The 16,935-nt window shown below is 43.2% G+C and overlaps 1 protein-coding gene across 1 annotated transcript in view; it reads right to left on the bottom strand.

Moving 5' to 3' along the window:
• The window catches only part of LOC126470809 (uncharacterized), a 574,426-nt gene extending 557,942 nt beyond the window's left edge, over nt 1-16,484 (bottom strand). Inside the window, exon 1 of the mRNA XM_050098820.1 lies at nt 16,417-16,484. The gene's annotated coding sequence lies outside the window, so the exon portion shown is untranslated. The remainder of the gene's footprint in view (nt 1-16,416) is intronic.
• Between the last annotated feature and the right edge of the window lie 451 nt (nt 16,485-16,935).

Below are 16,935 nucleotides of genomic sequence, written 5' to 3'. Positions count from 1 at the left end.
CCACACCCAATGGGAGTGTCTTGTATTTGTAACTACAAACAGGCCGGACCTTATCGATGACGTCAGTATAGAGACAGGAATTAGTGACTGAAATGGGTAATTACCAGGATCAGGGAATTGACACGGATAGACTAGGCCCAAGTGTCTCACATTTCGAAGAAGATGATGGGTTCGAAACTCATCGAAACGTTGCGACAAGACGACGCCACCACTTGGCTGATAACCCGAGAAGAATTTATCATTGGAATACGCCAAGAAAGACTGCAATCGCAAGACTAGGCCCCTTTGACGTTATTTATCCTTGCACAAAAACATTTATTTCTATATATTTTTTGGTAACAACAGATCCCCTTTGAAAAACCGGTAGGAAAATTGAAGTTAATTTGTCCTTACAAACATGAAGGCGTTCAAAACGGTGAATGAGATAGCCGTTGAATTACAATAATAATAACCTCAAACAAATTCAAGAAATAAGATCTTAACAATATTGTTTCTTTTTTAATTTTGAAATTAAACAATTTTAAATAAACCACCCGATTAAAACAATTAAAACAGCTCTAGATAAATTTCTTCAATCAAATTCAATCCCCAGGACATTAAGCTGACCCCCAAATAACAAATATTAACCAAAACAACTGTTGGCCTTTAAGGTTTACCCAAAATTTCCAATAAGACTTAGAACAAGAGTAAAATATGTATTAAACGTTAAAGAAAAAATTTCCTGTGCGAAGCCAGTTAATCAAAGGCCTCTTGGCCGACAGCAAAATTGGCATTGCATCGCCAACGACACCCTAAGACCGGAGCAATTCGGCTTTAGGAATCACCACTCGACAACACAACAACTCCTCCGCGTAGTCGAACATATAACACACGGCTACAACATGAACAAAGCCACAGGGGCCGTGTTCCTAGACATCGAAAAGGCTCTCGATCGTCTCTGGCACAACGGACTCATACGCAAACTAAGCGAAGCTGGTTTCCCAGACAGACTCGTACGTCTCATACACTCATATCTCACGAACAGATGTTTCAACACTAACGTGCAGGATAAACAATCAACACAACACGGTATCCAAGCTGGAGTACCCCAAGGGAGCATCCTAGGGCCCATCTTGTTTAACCTGTACATTAATGACTTCCCAGCGACACAAAACATGACGTTAGCCGTCTACGTGGATGACACAGCCATCCTCGCGCAAGACTGGAAACCGTCGAACATCAATTCACGAATACAGACAGCACTCAGAACAGCTGAGCCTTGGTTGGAGCGATGGCGTGTTAAAGTAAACGTCGACAAGTGCGAAGCAGTTCTGTTCACACGCAGACCGAAACTACTGCGCAAACACCAACACTGTAGACCAATAACACTACATACACGCCCAATACGTTTCCGAGAGAAAGTCAGGTACCTTGGTGTCTGGCTGGACCGGAAACTTACATGGGGGGACCACATCGAATACGTTGCCAACCGAGCGCACGCGAGGCTCAAACAGCTCTACCCAATGCTCAACAGGGAAAGCACACTGAATAGGAGGGTGTCGAGGTCCTTATACATGACACTGATTAGACCTCTGATGACGTACGCAGCTCCCGTCTGGGGGTATGCAGCTCCCACACGACTGCGCCGCCTGCAGATCATACAGAACAAGGTGCTACGAATCATTAGCAATGCTCCACGCTACACACGCACCGTGGATCTTCACCATGAATACCGCTTTGATACCCTCAAGGAAGAATTCAAAAAACACGCCACACGACTATACAGGAACTCGAGACACTCGAACAATCCTTTCATCCTCACTCTGGGAAACTACGATCACAACCACAGGTGGAAACACAAGCGGCCAAAGATACTGCTAGATAGGGCATAGCCACCTATGGTTAACTAACATACGCAAACAGCGACAAACGTCGGCAAGCCCCTGCATATCAGCAACACAGACTGGCAACTACCAGCTGCTATTAGTGCCGACCAACAGGCCACAGCAGGGACACCGACGAGCTCGCCCACAGACGCACAAACAATCTGCCAACATTCCCTCACACTGTGCCTCCGGTATATGACCTATCGGACACAAGATCGATAACAAACCTAACTGTTGCAGGTTGCTGACGCTGAACGAGGACTCTGTACCAGCACCCAGCGCCAGCCGCCGTGCGGCACAAACGCACAACGTCAAGGTATCGACATGCATGATACCCACTACTAACAAAGCCTATCCTTGCACAACCTATCGCAGGCAGCAAGACGACCGCTACTGCTCTTGCCGTCCGACCTAACTTTCGCAGAGGTTTTTTTCCCTTGGCTCTTGCCTTGGCACTTTTTTTCCTCTGCCCTACAAACCGTTACCCTTCGTCAGATTTCGACCAATCTATCTCCAGATGAGCGCGTATTAATGGTTAATCCTAACCAGACGTATGAAAACATCGCAGTACCCACATCCCGCGACATCTCACTTTAGTGAATACTAACCTTTATGCAGAGATGGCAGTAGACCTTTTGTGTTGGCCATCATGCCGGTGTGGGCGTGGAGGGGCTCCCCCTCTTTTTTAAAAAAAAGCAAAATTTCGTTTTCAGTGCACGTCAGATAACATAAGATACTCGCTTCCGCACAGACAGCCAAGACGCGCAACCGCAGACAAATAGCAAGCCGCGCTAGGATATGCACGCGAGCCGTGTGTACAGCCACAAATAAGCCAAATTAAAATTATATTAATACCTTTAGCTGTTGGCGGACGTTGATATATATCAACGGGGACAGGTGAAAATGTGTGCCCCAAACGGGATTCGAACCCGGGATCTCCTGCTTACATGGCAGACGCTCTATCCAGTTGTTTTGTTCTTTTTTTTGTTTTTTAGATCTCATTTTGTTCTATACCGTTCGTTGAATTTGTTCGGGGCGGACGTCCCATGACACCCGTTCAGGTTCTTCGTTGATCCGTTCACTCAGTTTTCTTATTAAAGAGGGCAGTTAACCCTCTGACCGAACACGCCGAGTTATAGAGCCTTCGCTAACAGAGAACTACTGGAAGGGAGCTGTAGTTTCTTCCAGGAAGGAATATAAATAAATAATAAGTCGCTTGAGTCTTACCATTATCTGCACCTCCCAACATGCTTAAAGAGCTGGATAATAGTCATGCCAGAGAGCCCACCAGTTTCTAAAACATCGTGAAAACAAATCTTAATATTCAGAAACAGCTGTTTCTCTCGCATGAGAATTTTAAGCCAAACACTTTTTTTTTTTTTTAACTAGATAAGGCGTAGGCTCCTGATATAGTTATGCGTGGCAGCTGGGAACATTACATAATCATAACAACATTAACCATGGCAAATTTATTGAGAGAGATCGCTGGCCAGCAGATCAACACAAGTTACTTCAAAATCACACAGAGCAGACAGGGCAATACACACTAGTCCAAGAATCACAGAGCCAAATAATAAGACACACATGACAACTCAATAAACATAAACACAAACGGCTGCTCAAACAGGTTGTGTAGCGAGAAATCGGTGCACAAAGCTGAACTACTAGTAGCGCACAACATAAACGGATCAGACCTTTGACTACTTCCAAGTCCGACCGCAGCTCGTGGTCCAGTGGCTAACGTTGCTGCCTCTGTATCACGGGGTGCGGGTTCGACTCCCGGCCGGGTTTGGGATTTTCTCTGCCCGGAGTCTGGGTGTCTGTGTTGTCATCATTTCATCATCATCACCATCATCATCATCATTCGTGATACTAACTATATTAGAATGTGTAAAAAAATTGGACTGTGAAGAAATTGGGACTTTGTAAGGCCGCTGATGACCGCGCTGTTGAGCGCCCCACAAACCAAACATCATCATCATCATCATCATCATCATCTGCCCAGTACTAGCGAAGAAGAGTGAACGACAACCCGGAAAAGACGTCGTGACGATCCACACCGCATGTCCGATGCTCCAAGCACTGCTGCTGCCCCCAGCTCGATGTTGTGCGAAAACTATCCGTCAACTGGCTGCGCTGCGCTCTTAGGAGGTTTGTCTCAGACGACTCTAATGGCCGCTTTTGAAGACTAGGCGATGCAGCGATAACCGCACAAGGGAGTAATCCGCGCCCCCTCGTGAGGCGCCAGCTAAAGGTTGCCGGCAGTGAGAAGGTGAAATGAGCCGCCACGGCTCAGTGATCATGATTTCATCATAGCGACGATGGTTACGAAAGTTAATGAATCAGTCACGAGGGTATAAGAGTGTTTCTAGTAGAAAGAGCAGATAAGAAGTTGTTAGCATCTCACTTAGACAACGAACTGCAATCATTTAGTTCCAGAATGATGGCCATAGATGAGTTATGGACAATGTTTAAACAGATTGTAAATAGTGCTCTGGACAAGTATGGGCCTGTGAAGTGGATTAAAGACAGAGAAGACCCACCGTGGTTTAATAACGAAATTCGGAAAATGGTGAGGAAGCAAAGGCTGTAGCACTTACAGTTCAAAACGGGACGCCAGATACGACAGGTAAAGCTTAGTAGAGGTTCGTGCGTCTGTGAAAAGATGTATGCGCGAAGCATACAACAGCTACCATCATTATACCATGGCTAAAGATCTGGGGAAAAGCCGAAAAACTCTGGTTCTATGTAAAATCTCTGAGCGGTCCTAAGGCTTCTATTCAGTCACTTGTTGACCAGTCTGGTTTGGCAGCTGAATATAGCAAAAGGAAGGCCAAAGTTTTAAATTCCACATTTAAGAAATCGTTCACGCAGGAGAATCGTACAACCGCACCGTCGTTTGCTAAAGCAAACTTTTTTCCAGATAGGCAGCATAAACCTGTTAAGCTTGCATCATTGGTCTACGTCGGTGGATGTGCCGTGATGAAAGTACTAAGGAAATAACGTGTCGAACCTGCAGATATCTTCTTTCACCCAATTTGCGGAAATCTGCATTAATAGATTTGATATATTCCCATGAAATCACCGGAAATAGCGTGGTTATCCATCAATGAACTCCGTGTATTTGCTAAATGCTATGTCCGATTTTGTGGCAAGTGTTCTCCCGTACTTAGAAACTTATGGCGTAAGAAAACTGTTGGAGATGTATATAGTGCCAGAACTAGAAAAAACAGCGTTTTTTGGTGTAACAGTGGGAAACCATGGAATACATTTTAATGCTCTTGTGTGCAAATATACCTTACTAGTAATGCTGAAGCAGAGAGCTTTCTTTGCTACATCCACTCCGCAAGCCACCTTACGGTGCTTGGCGGCAGTCATGTTCTACTGGCAGACAGACAGAGCGAGGGAAAAACGACAATCTATGTGCCTCCGTATGAGCCCTAATTCCTCGTATCTTATCTTCGTGGTTCCTACGCGAAATGTATGTTGGCGGCATTATGATCGTTCTGCAGTCAGCTTAAAATGCCGGTTCTCTTAACTTTCTCAGTAGTGTTCTTCGAAATGAACGTCTTCTTCCCACCAGGGATTCCCACTTGAGCTCCCGAAGCATTTCCGTAATACTTGCATCCTGATCGAATCTACCGGTAGCAAATCTAGCAGCTCGCCTCTGAATTGCTTCGATTTCTTCCTTCAATCCGACCTGGTATGGATCCCAAGCACTCGAGCCGTGCTCAAGAACGGGTCGCATTAGCGTCCTACAGGCGGTCTCCTTTACAGATGAACCCAAGTCGACCATTCGCCTTTCCTACTGAAATCATCACTTGCTCGTTCAGTTTTATATCACTTCGCAACGTTTCGCCCAAGTATTTAAACGACCCTACTGTGTCAAGCAGGATACTACTAATGCCGTATCCGAACATTACGGATTTGTTTTTCCTACTCATCCGCATTAACATACATTTTTCTACATTAAGAGCCAGATGCCATTCATCACACTAACTAGAAATTTGTCTAGGTCTTCTTGTATCAACCTACTGTCATTTATCTTCTACGTCTTCCTATACACCACAGCATCATCAGCGAAAAACTGCAGATTGCTGCCTACCCTACCTGCCATATCATTTACCCGTACAGAAAATAGCAACTGTCCTATCACACGTCCCTGGGATACACCTGATGTAACCGCTGTCTCCGATGAACAGTCGCCGTCGAGGACAACATGCTGGGTTGTATTACTTAAGAAGTCTTCAAACCAGTCACATATCTGGGAGACTATTCCGCATGCAGGTACCTTCATTAAGAGTCTGAAGTGAGGTGCCCTGTCGATTCATCATCATCATCATTTAAGACTGATTATGCCTTTCAGCGTTCAGTCTGGAGCATAGCCCCTTTATAAAATTCCTCCATGATCCCCTATTCAGGTCTAACATTGGTGCCTCTTCTGATGTTAAACCTATTACTTCAAAATCATTCTTAATCGAATCCAGGTACCTTCTCCTTGGTCTGCCCCGACTCCTCCTACCCTCTACTGCTGAACCCATGAGTCTCTTGGGTAACCTTGCTTCTCTCATGCGTGTAACATGACCCCACCATCTAAGCCTGTTCGCCCTGACTGCTACATCTATAGAGTTCATTCCCAGTTTTTCTTTGATTTCCTCATTGTGGACACCCTCCTGCCATTGTTCCCATCTACTAGTACCTGCAATCATCCTAGCTACTTTCATATCCGTAACCTCAACCTTGTTGATAAGGTAACCTGAATCCACCCAGCTTTCACTCCCATACAGCAAAGTTGGTCGAAAGATTGAACGGTGCACAGATAACTTAGTCTTGGTACCGACTTCCTTCTTGCAGAAGAGAGTAGATCGTATCTGAGCGCTCACTGCATTAGCTTTGCTACACCTCGCTTCCAGTTCTTTCACTATGTTGCCATCCTGTGAGAATATGCATCCTAGGTCCTTGAAACCGTCCACCTGTTCTAACTTTGTTCCTCCTATTTGCCACTCAATCCGTTTATTTTCTTTCCCACTGACATTACTTTCGTTTTGGAGATGCTAATCTTCATACCATAGTCCTTACATTTCTGATCGAGCTCTGAAATATTACTCTGCAAACTTTCAATCGAATCTGCCATCACAACTAAGTCATCCGCATATGCAAGACGGCTTATTTTGTGTTCACATATCTTAATCTCACCCAGCCAGTCTATTGTTTTCAACATATGATCCATAAATAATATGAACAACAGTGGAGACAGGTTGCAGCCTTGTCTTACCCCTGAAACTACTCTGAACCATGAACTCAATTTACCGTCAACTATAACTGCTGCCTGACTATCCATATAAAGACCTTTAATTGCTTGCAAAAGTTTGCCTCCTATTCCATAATCTCGTAGAACAGACAATAACTTCCTCCTAGGAACCCGGTCATATGCCTTTTCTAGATCTATAAAGCATAGATACAATTCCCTGTTCCACTCATAACACTTCTCCATTATTTGCCGTAAGCTAAAGATCTGGTCCTGACAACCTCTAAGAGGCCTAAACCCACATTGATTTTCATCCAATCGGTCCGTGTCGAATGCTTTTCGAAAATCTAGGAATATGGAATCTGCCTGTTGCCCTTCATCCATAGTTCGCAGTATCTCATGAGAGAAAAGAGAAAGCTGGGTTTCGCACTAGCGGTACTTTCTAAAACCGTGCTGATTCGTGGACATGAGCTTTTCGATCTCTAGGAAATTTGTTATACTCTAACTATGAACATGCTCTATAATTCCGCAACAAACCGATATTGGTCTGTAATTTTGCGGATCCGTCACCTGTGCTTTTTTCCAGTCGCTTGACACTTTGCGCTGGTCACGAGATTCGCGATAATTCCAAACTAAGTAAGGGCCAATGACGGAGAGTACTCTTTATAAAACCGAATTGGGATTTTATCCGGGCCCGACACTTATTTGTTTTCAACTCTTTCAGTTGCTTCTTAACGCCAGGGATGCTTATTACTATCTTCTGTTTGCGCTCCAACTTCTGCGAATGCGTTTAATGGAACATTTGTGCGGGCTTTTTCCGTAAGGCTTGCACTTGTTTTACGTTTACCAGACACGGGATTATTAGGAGGCTGCTTCATGGAGAGGATAATTTGGAAATCTGCTTGGAATGCTATATGTTTTCTAAATTTTTCTCTTGGAACCAAATTTACAGGTAAAATGTTTCCTGCAAACTACTTGTGAATATGAGAGCGTATTTGGCGTGAAGTTTTCTCGAGAAATCACTCCTAACTACGTATTTTTTTGGATAATTACCAACCGGAAATTCCTGGTAACTTATGTCATTAGTTCTCGCTTTTTCATTCTTACAAAACGGCATCTGTAAGGTGAAATGAGCGTTATTCAGAAACGTATAATCAAAGTGCTTCCGCGCAAATATTCAGAAATATCAGCAACGCGTACAACTGTTGGACCAGTACAAATACTATAACAATATTTTCTGCAGTATATGCTTTCTTTATTGTTTTTCATCGTTAAAAGGTGACTGCTGTTAGACGATAATCTTCAAAACACAATAAATCTAGCAAATCATATATTATATATTCATTATTCAAAGCCTACACAAGCACGTGTGATTTTGACACTAACAATTCCACAGTCCAGGAATACCTGGGGAACCGTCGGTGTGCGGGGTCAAGTGGGGGAAACACTGTAAACTCCACCCACACGCTTACCGCCATATGATCCCGGAAAGTACCGAGGTTGTTAGCGCTTCATGTCTGGCTGTGTCTAAGTAAAGATCGCTATGAGGCAGTTGTAGCAACAAATGTTACCAAAGTATAAAGGGCAACTAAAACGAATAGAGAGTTTAATATGTTCAGTAAACTAGACAAAGAGACAGCAGCGTCATATCCAAATGAGGAACTTGAAACTTTTAGTTACCATGGATTCCGAAAACATTCAACATGTGAAATCCAACTCGTGCTTTTTATCCACAACATCCTGAAAGTCGTGGATCTCAGGTAAATAAAGCGTTTCATTACTTCCGAAAAGCATTTGACTCAGTACCATACATTCACATATTATCGAAAGTACTAGCATATGGTGTATCAAGCGAAATTTGAGACCGGATTGAGGATTTCTTGGTGGGAGGGACACAGTGCGCTATCTTTAATAGAGACATCGACAGATGTTGAAGTACGAGGGTGAATCAAATGAAAACCTTAAATATTTTTTCAAATACTATTTATTGTGCAGAAGTGGTACAAAGCTGTGTCACTTTTCGACATAATCTTCCCCAAGCTCAATGCAATTCCTCTACCGCTTACAAAGTGCATAAATCCCTTTAGAAAATAATTCTTTTGGTAGTCCGCGCAACCACTCATGCACCGAGTGGCGTACCTCTTCAACAGAACGGAGTCTGTAAACATGCTGCAATGTCATTCAGTGTCACTCGGCGGTTTTCCTTCACTATGGCTTCAACTGCTGCAATGTTCTGTGGAGTCACAACTCGTTGTGTCTGACCTGGACGAGGAGCATCTTCCACTGAAGTCACACCATTTGCGAACTTCCTACTCCATTCGTAGACTTGCTGCTGTGACAAACATGCATCACCGTACTGAACCTTCATTCGTCAATGAATTTCTATAGGTTTCACACCTTCACTACCCAAAAACAAAAAAACAGAACGCTGTTCTTCTCTGGTGCAAGTCGCAAGTGGGGTGGCCATCTTTATACTGATACTGCGACGGTATGTGTGCATCTGTACTCTGCTGCCACATACAGGCCATTCTGCACGCTGTTTGTAGCACGCTTACCAACTTACAGGATAACGGCGCGAAATTTCGATTTGTTATTACAAATTTAAGGTTTTCATTTGACTCACCCTCGTAATTTATGGTGTGTTGCAGGGAAGTGTGTTGGGACCCTTTCTGTTCATGATGTACACATATTAATGACCTTGCAGACAAAATCAATAAGAACTTCAGGTTTTTCGTAGATGATGCAGTTAATTGTAATGAAATACAGCTTGCACAAACGTTCAGTCAGATCTCGATAAGATTTTAAAGTGGAGGAAAGACTGGCTACATGCTTTAAATGTTCAGAGATGTAAAATTTCGCTCTTCAAAAACCGAAAAAAGTGATGTACTATGACTAGTTTGTTGGAATCGGTCAATTATACAAAACCTCGGTGTTAAAAACTGTAGGGATATAAAATAGAACGATCACATAGGCAGTTTTCACTAAGCAGGTGGCAGACTATGGTTTACTGGTGGTATAGTAGTGATATACAGTCAGTCTACAAAGGAGACTGAATACAAAACACTCGTGTTACCCATCCTGGAATATTGCTTAAGTATGCGGGATCAGTACCAGATAGGACTAACAGTACATATTGAAGAGTAGATATTGAATGGTCACGGTTTTGCTTGACCCATGTGAGGTTGTAATGAAGATCCTGAAAAGACTTAACTGGCAGACTGTTGAAGCTAGACGCAAACTATCCCATGAAAGCCTACATTGATGTTTTCTGGGACAAAATTTAAGAAATGAATCTAGGAATATACTAGAACACTCCACGTATTGTCCCCATAGGAATCACGAAGACAAGGTTAGACTAATTGCGGCTCGCATATAAGCAATTTATCTTCGCGCGCTCGAAACGAGAATGGAACGGGAAGGAGCACAGCATAGGATAGATGTATATTGTTACGGCGTCGCCAAGGTAGCCCTTGCGGGTCGGCAACACATCTAACACGACACAGGACCGAGGTTGCCTATGCCCAAAGGCGTAAACAAAGATAAACATCGGCTGTTTTGGAAACAGACATTCTGCCTACAACTTCCTGCAGAGGGAGTTCGAGATGGCCTGCAGGAAGTATTGCTAAACCAACATCTGATTGGCAGACCAATACTATATAAGGGCTAGAACCAGCACCGGACGTCGGTTGACGCCGAATACCGACCTCATGGACGTCTGCACGGAAGACTACGTCTTCGCCATCGGAATAGGACTTGGAATTAAGTGTATGTGTGTTACAACGGACTCCTGCGGGAAACTTAGAAGATATCTTTTGTTGCCTCTAGTAGGCTTTATGATTGTGACTTTTCGTTGTTATTCAGTCATTTCCATGTAGACTCACGTAAATGAAAGTTGTGTCGTAAAAACGTTCGAATTGTCAGTTACAACATATATGTAGATATCGTTATGCGCACGTTGCCCTGCCCCAAATTTGGGTAATGATGGTTTATTGACAGAAAACGCTAACAACAACAAACGCGATTGAGACAATTTTTTAGAACCAAGGTATAGCAACTGCTAGAGTTCGATACATATTATGTTTAAAATTATTAATAAAAATCTGTTTCTTTTACTCCCTTAGAGCTGACAAAAATGCATCTGAAGTTGGTGAAACTTCATAAAGAGTCTCTTTCATTTACAGCAGTAAGCAAATTGTCTCTTGAAGGCAACCTACATGAACAACGTCGTAAAACAGCAAAAACAGAAGATAACTTGGAAAAAGTGCACAATCATTTATTAGATGGTCGGCAACGAAAAGTGTGTGGAACTGACAGTGCTGCAAGCCATTTCAGTAGAATGATACAGAGTAACTTAACTAGCAGAAAGTATATTATGGAATGCGTGACGTACAGCTATCTATATGACCTTTATTATCACTACCGGTTTCAATTAATAACCATCATCACAATATAAAAGGTCAGATATTGTTTACGTATTATGCCTTGTTATATTATATGGTAATACTGTTAACACAATGCCATTAGAACTGCTCAACATCAAAACAACAAATAGGCATCCGTGCTCAAGAGGAGACGTTACCTGACACACCACCTCTGCATGATTAATGCATTCTGCATTCGTTTGAATCTGCTCACTACATTCAGCCATTTAACTTTTACTATCATCCACGTGCTCACACTTCCCTCCACCACCAAATCATCTAGTCCCTGATGCCTTACAGTGTCTCATAAATTACATCCCTTCTTTTTAATCAAGTTGTGCATGAAGCTCGTTTTTTCCCAAATTCTGTTGAGTCAACCTGCATTACTTACTCGAGCTACTCGTTGAATGCTTATAGTGTTTATCGTCCACGTTTCACTTCCGTATCAGACTACACTCCAAACAAATACTTTCAGAAGAGACTTCATCACATTTAAGTTTATATTCGATGTTAGCATACTCCTAGTCTTCAAAAAATTATTTTTGCTATTTCCGATCTGCATTTCATATCCTTTTTATCTCTGCCATACTCAGTTAATTTCGTACCTAAACAGCAAAATGCATCTACCACTCTCAGCATCTTCGTTCATAATCTATTTTCCCAGCATCTAATTTAAGTTGAAACCACATTTCCTTGATTTACTTATGAGCGAAATAGACTTCGTTTATTTCAACTGTTTCACCGTTATTTATGAGTAGCAGTCGTCCCTCAATATCGTGGAGTTTTTTGGAGTTGGTCTGTGTGCCTCCCAGTTTCATTGTGCCTTGTGTTATTTATTTTTAATTTACCGAAGTAAGTGAACAGTCTTTTTGACAGGCTGTTGTGACTGATCCTTTGGAGATGGCCATATAAAGCTATTCTTCCTTTCGTAATCACGTCTGTAATATTTTTCAATATTTGTATAAAGTTCACTATTATGACGTCTTCTGTATTGTGCTTTCTCTTCACCCGGTTCCAAAATTTTGTTTAGTATTTTTCTTTATGTGACTTCCACTGCTTCCATCATCGCCATTTTGTTTATAGTTAAACATCCTGCTGTATAAAGTGTGTTTGGGGGAATTACTATAGAGGAGTGCGTAGGTGTAGCACTGAGGGATACTGATTTCTTATTTTATATACATTCTTGTTGAGATAGTACGCTGTTTTCATTTGATTAACTCTTGCTTTAATTGCGTCGTTCTGTGAAATGTCTTGTTGAGTTACTTCTCTAAGATACCTGAATTTGTACACTCCTGGAAATGGAAAAAAGAACACATTGACACCGGTGTGTCAGACCCACCATACTTGCTCCGGACACTGCGAGAGGGCTGTACAAGCAATGATCACACGCACGGCACAGCGGACACACCAGGAACCGCGGTGTTGGCCGTCGAATGGCGCTAGCTGCGCAGCGTTTGTGCACCGCCGCCGTCAGTGTCAGCCAGTTTGCCGTGGCATACGGAGCTCCATCGCAGTCTTTAACACTGGTAGCATGCCGCGACAGCGTGGACGTGAACCGTATGTGCAGTTGACGGACTTTGAGCGAGGACGTATAGTGGGCATGCGGGAGGCCGGGTGGACGTACCGCCGAATTGCTCAACACGTGGGGCGTGAGGTCTCCACAGTACATCGATGTTGTCGCCAGTGGTCGGCGGAAGGTGCACGTGCCCGTCGACCTGGGACCGGACCGCAGCGACGCACGGATGCACGCCAAGACCGTAGGATCCTACGCAGTGCCGTAGGGGACCGCACCGCCACTTCCCAGTAAATTAGGGACACTGTTGCTCCTGGGGTATCGGCGAGGACCATTCGCAACCGTCTCCATGAAGCTGGGCTACGGTCCCGCACACCGTTAGGCCGTCTTCCGCTCACGTCCCAACATCGTGCAGCCCGCCTCCAGTGGTGTCGCGACAGGCGTGAATGGAGGGACGAATGGAGACGTGTCGTCTTCAGCGATGAGAGTCGCTTCTGCCTTGGTGCCAATGACGGTCGTATGCGTGTTTGGCGCCGTGCAGGTGAGCGCCACAATCAGGACTGCATACGACCGAGGCACACAGGGCCAACACCCGGCATCATGGTGTGGGGAGCGATCTCCTACACTGGCCGTACACCACTGGTGATCGTCGAGGGGACACTGAATAGTGCACGGTACATCCAAACCGTCATCGAACCCATCGTTCTACCATTCCTAAACCGGCAAGGGAACTTGCTGTTCCAACAGGACAATGCACGTCCGCATGTATCCCGTGCCACCCAACGTGCTCTAGAAGGTGTAAGTCAACTACCCTGGCCAGCAAGATCTCCGGATCTGTCCCCCATTGAGCATGTTTGGGACTGGATGAAGCGTCGTCTCACGCGGTCTGCACGTCCAGCACGAACGCTGGTCCAACTGAGGCGCCAGGTGGAAATGGCATGGCAAGCCGTTCCACATGACTACATCCAGCATCTCTATGATCGTCTCCATGGGAGAATAGCAGCCTGCATTGCTGCGAAAGGTGGATATACACTGTACTAGTGCCGACATTGTGCATGCTCTGTTGCCTGTGTCCATGTGCCTGTGGTTCTGTCAGTGTGATCATGTGATGTATCTGACCCCATGAATGTGTCAATAAAGTTTCCCCTTCCTGGGACAATGAATTCACGGTGTTCTTATTTCAATTTCCAGGAGTGTAAGTTCCCTCAACTTTTCCATGTTTAATTTTCGTTATATTGGGGGTTGCCTTAATTTACGCCATAGATTTGGTTTTGTCGAAGGAAACTGATAAGTCTGCTTTTCCAGTTTGTTCTTCCCGAAATTCTATCTATCTAGCGGTTGTCTGCATTGAGACTGAAAAAAATTAGCTGGGTCGTCGGCAAATGTTAGATGATTTATTTGTAGGTTGACCACTTTTTTACTTAACTCTCTCACTGCTTTCAGTTTTCTCCACTTCTAATTTAATTTATATTTATTTTATAACCTCTTTGCAAGATACTATCTGATTCGTTCAACCGATCCTCCAAGTACCTTGCTGCCTCTGACAGAATTACAATGCCCTCGAAAGACCTTAAAATTTTTATTTCTTCTCCTTGAATTTTAATTCCCCTTCCAAATGTATCCAGTTTCCTTTGCTGTTTACTGAATATACTCATTGAATAACATACGGTATAGGCTACAAGCCTATATCCCTCTATATTCAACCACTGATTCCCTTCCATGTCCTTCGACTGTTATAACGGCAGTTTGGTTTCCATAGAAGTTTTAGAAAACCTCTCACTCCGTGTAATTTATTGTAATTTATCGCTAACAACTTCAGAATCACAACGAGTTTTAGTCTAGTCAACTTTTGAAAAAGATTGTTCTATATCTCCAAATGCTATAATCGTGGGGTTGTCATTCTTCAACCACAATCTTTTACTGTCACATGGGAGCAAACTTTTATGTTCATGAATGTTTTAGAATATGATGCAGTGAACACCTTAATTGCACAGTAGGTTCAAATGGCTCTGAGCACTATGGGACCTACCTTCTGAGGTCGTCAGTCCCCCAGAACTTAGAATTACTTAAATTTAACTAACCTAAGGACATCACACACATCCATACCCGAGGCAGGATTCGAACCTGCGACCGTAGCGGTCACGCAGCTCCGGAGTGTAGCGCCTAGAACCGCCTAGAGCGGCCGGCTTGCACAGTAGGGACAACATTGACGTCTCTACATGAGGTTGCATTTTTCGTATTCCCTACACATCCCCGTATAGGCATATTTTTGCTCTACGCTGCAGAAGGTGTAATTACGGACTATCTTCAATATTTATAACCTTAGGTATTTTTAACTAACGAATGAGTGAAGATTTTTGGTTAAGTTTTATGTCCATTCTGGATTCTCCACCATTTTCTAATGCAAGTGGAAGATCACAGCGGGTTGCACAGGGTTCTCATTTGATTTAACCACATAGTAACGCGAACAGGCGTATTTGTAAGTTACATGACTCAGCTGAAGCAGATCTAGGGTTCAACCTAACCATAACCTCAGAGTACTTAAGGGAGTTTCTTTTATACTCTTAGTACTGTCAATATTACGTAGTGTAAGCTACACGATATTCCCATGTGCGTTTCGCCCCACCTTCAGGATACAGACAGAATGGAAAACATGAAATAATTCCTGTGAACAATATTTGTTATAACATCAAATAATTCCAAAATCCAGATTCTGAAAAACTAAACTATTTTGAAACAAGAAATAACTGCGAAAAGGTTTCCAATTAGTGGTAAAGACAAATTCTGAGGAGAACCTACATAATTACCTAAACGTCCTGCCGCTATTGCAAAGATGCCTTATGCACAAATCTTGTACTGAATACATTCAAAATTTTTAGGTTGAATTTTAGTTCTTATATTATTAATATTAAATTCCGGGTACTCATAATTCTAATGCTAATGTTTCTAATATTAAATGTCAGGCAATCATCATATATAGACGCGACTTCTGCAGTGCATAATACAGTTAAAATGGAGGTCGGTGTCAGATAATTTCTCACTTTGTCTAAATTTTCAACAACTCCAGGTTCGCAGACAGATTTACCAGATTTCAGGAGTGTGGTCTGCTCGCAAAGGGCCTAAGTCCGTTGTGTCAAGGGCCTTCCAGCAGGCAGAGGACTTATTAAGGCGAAAATCCGCACGGCCTCCCGCTGTCTGGACGGGACGATGTAATAATCCCACAATTTATGGTCAACTGCTGCTTCCGCAATGTTTTATTTTATGTGCATCAAAAATCTACGGCGCCATACATAATTCATGTCGAAATGAGCTTGCCCTTGTACCAGGGATTACTCTGTGATTTACCTCTTCAAAACAGCTTCAATTTACCAAATTCTCGCAAGTTTCTCGCCTCCAGATATTCTTCTCCTGCTATCGGCCTTTCTGTACTCGTTACCTAGAGGAAAAACCACTAATAAGAGGGCGCAGAGTCTTCCATTGTACACATAATCGAAACAGCTGCAAGTCCACAAAAGCGGCATCTAGTCGTGTTGATTACACACAAACTGTTGATGACTAGCAACACATATGTGAAATACCTCAAATCATTCTGAAGAAGTTTTCTGAACGCATTCTATTCTTTTGTTCTGTGAACACTGTTCTCTTTTTCACATAAAAAAATGCTCTACGGTACCTACGTCTTATTTCGTATGAAATATCTGTGACATATTGGAACGAAGATTTGAGTGGTACGCACTACGTATATTCAAAAACTCTCAATTTCCAAATGCAATTCGTGTAGCGCCATAATCCATATTCTTGAGGTAGACAACCGTATTCATTCCATACACAGTACGAGCACACGTGTACACTGCTAGCATTGCGCGAGAGGTTACATTAACGATTCTA

Source organism: Schistocerca serialis, chromosome 3 (assembly GCF_023864345.2).
Source record: "Schistocerca serialis cubense isolate TAMUIC-IGC-003099 chromosome 3, iqSchSeri2.2, whole genome shotgun sequence".
Lineage (NCBI taxonomy): Eukaryota > Metazoa > Arthropoda > Insecta > Orthoptera > Acrididae > Schistocerca > Schistocerca serialis.
This window is presented reverse-complemented; position numbering and strand designations above follow the sequence as displayed.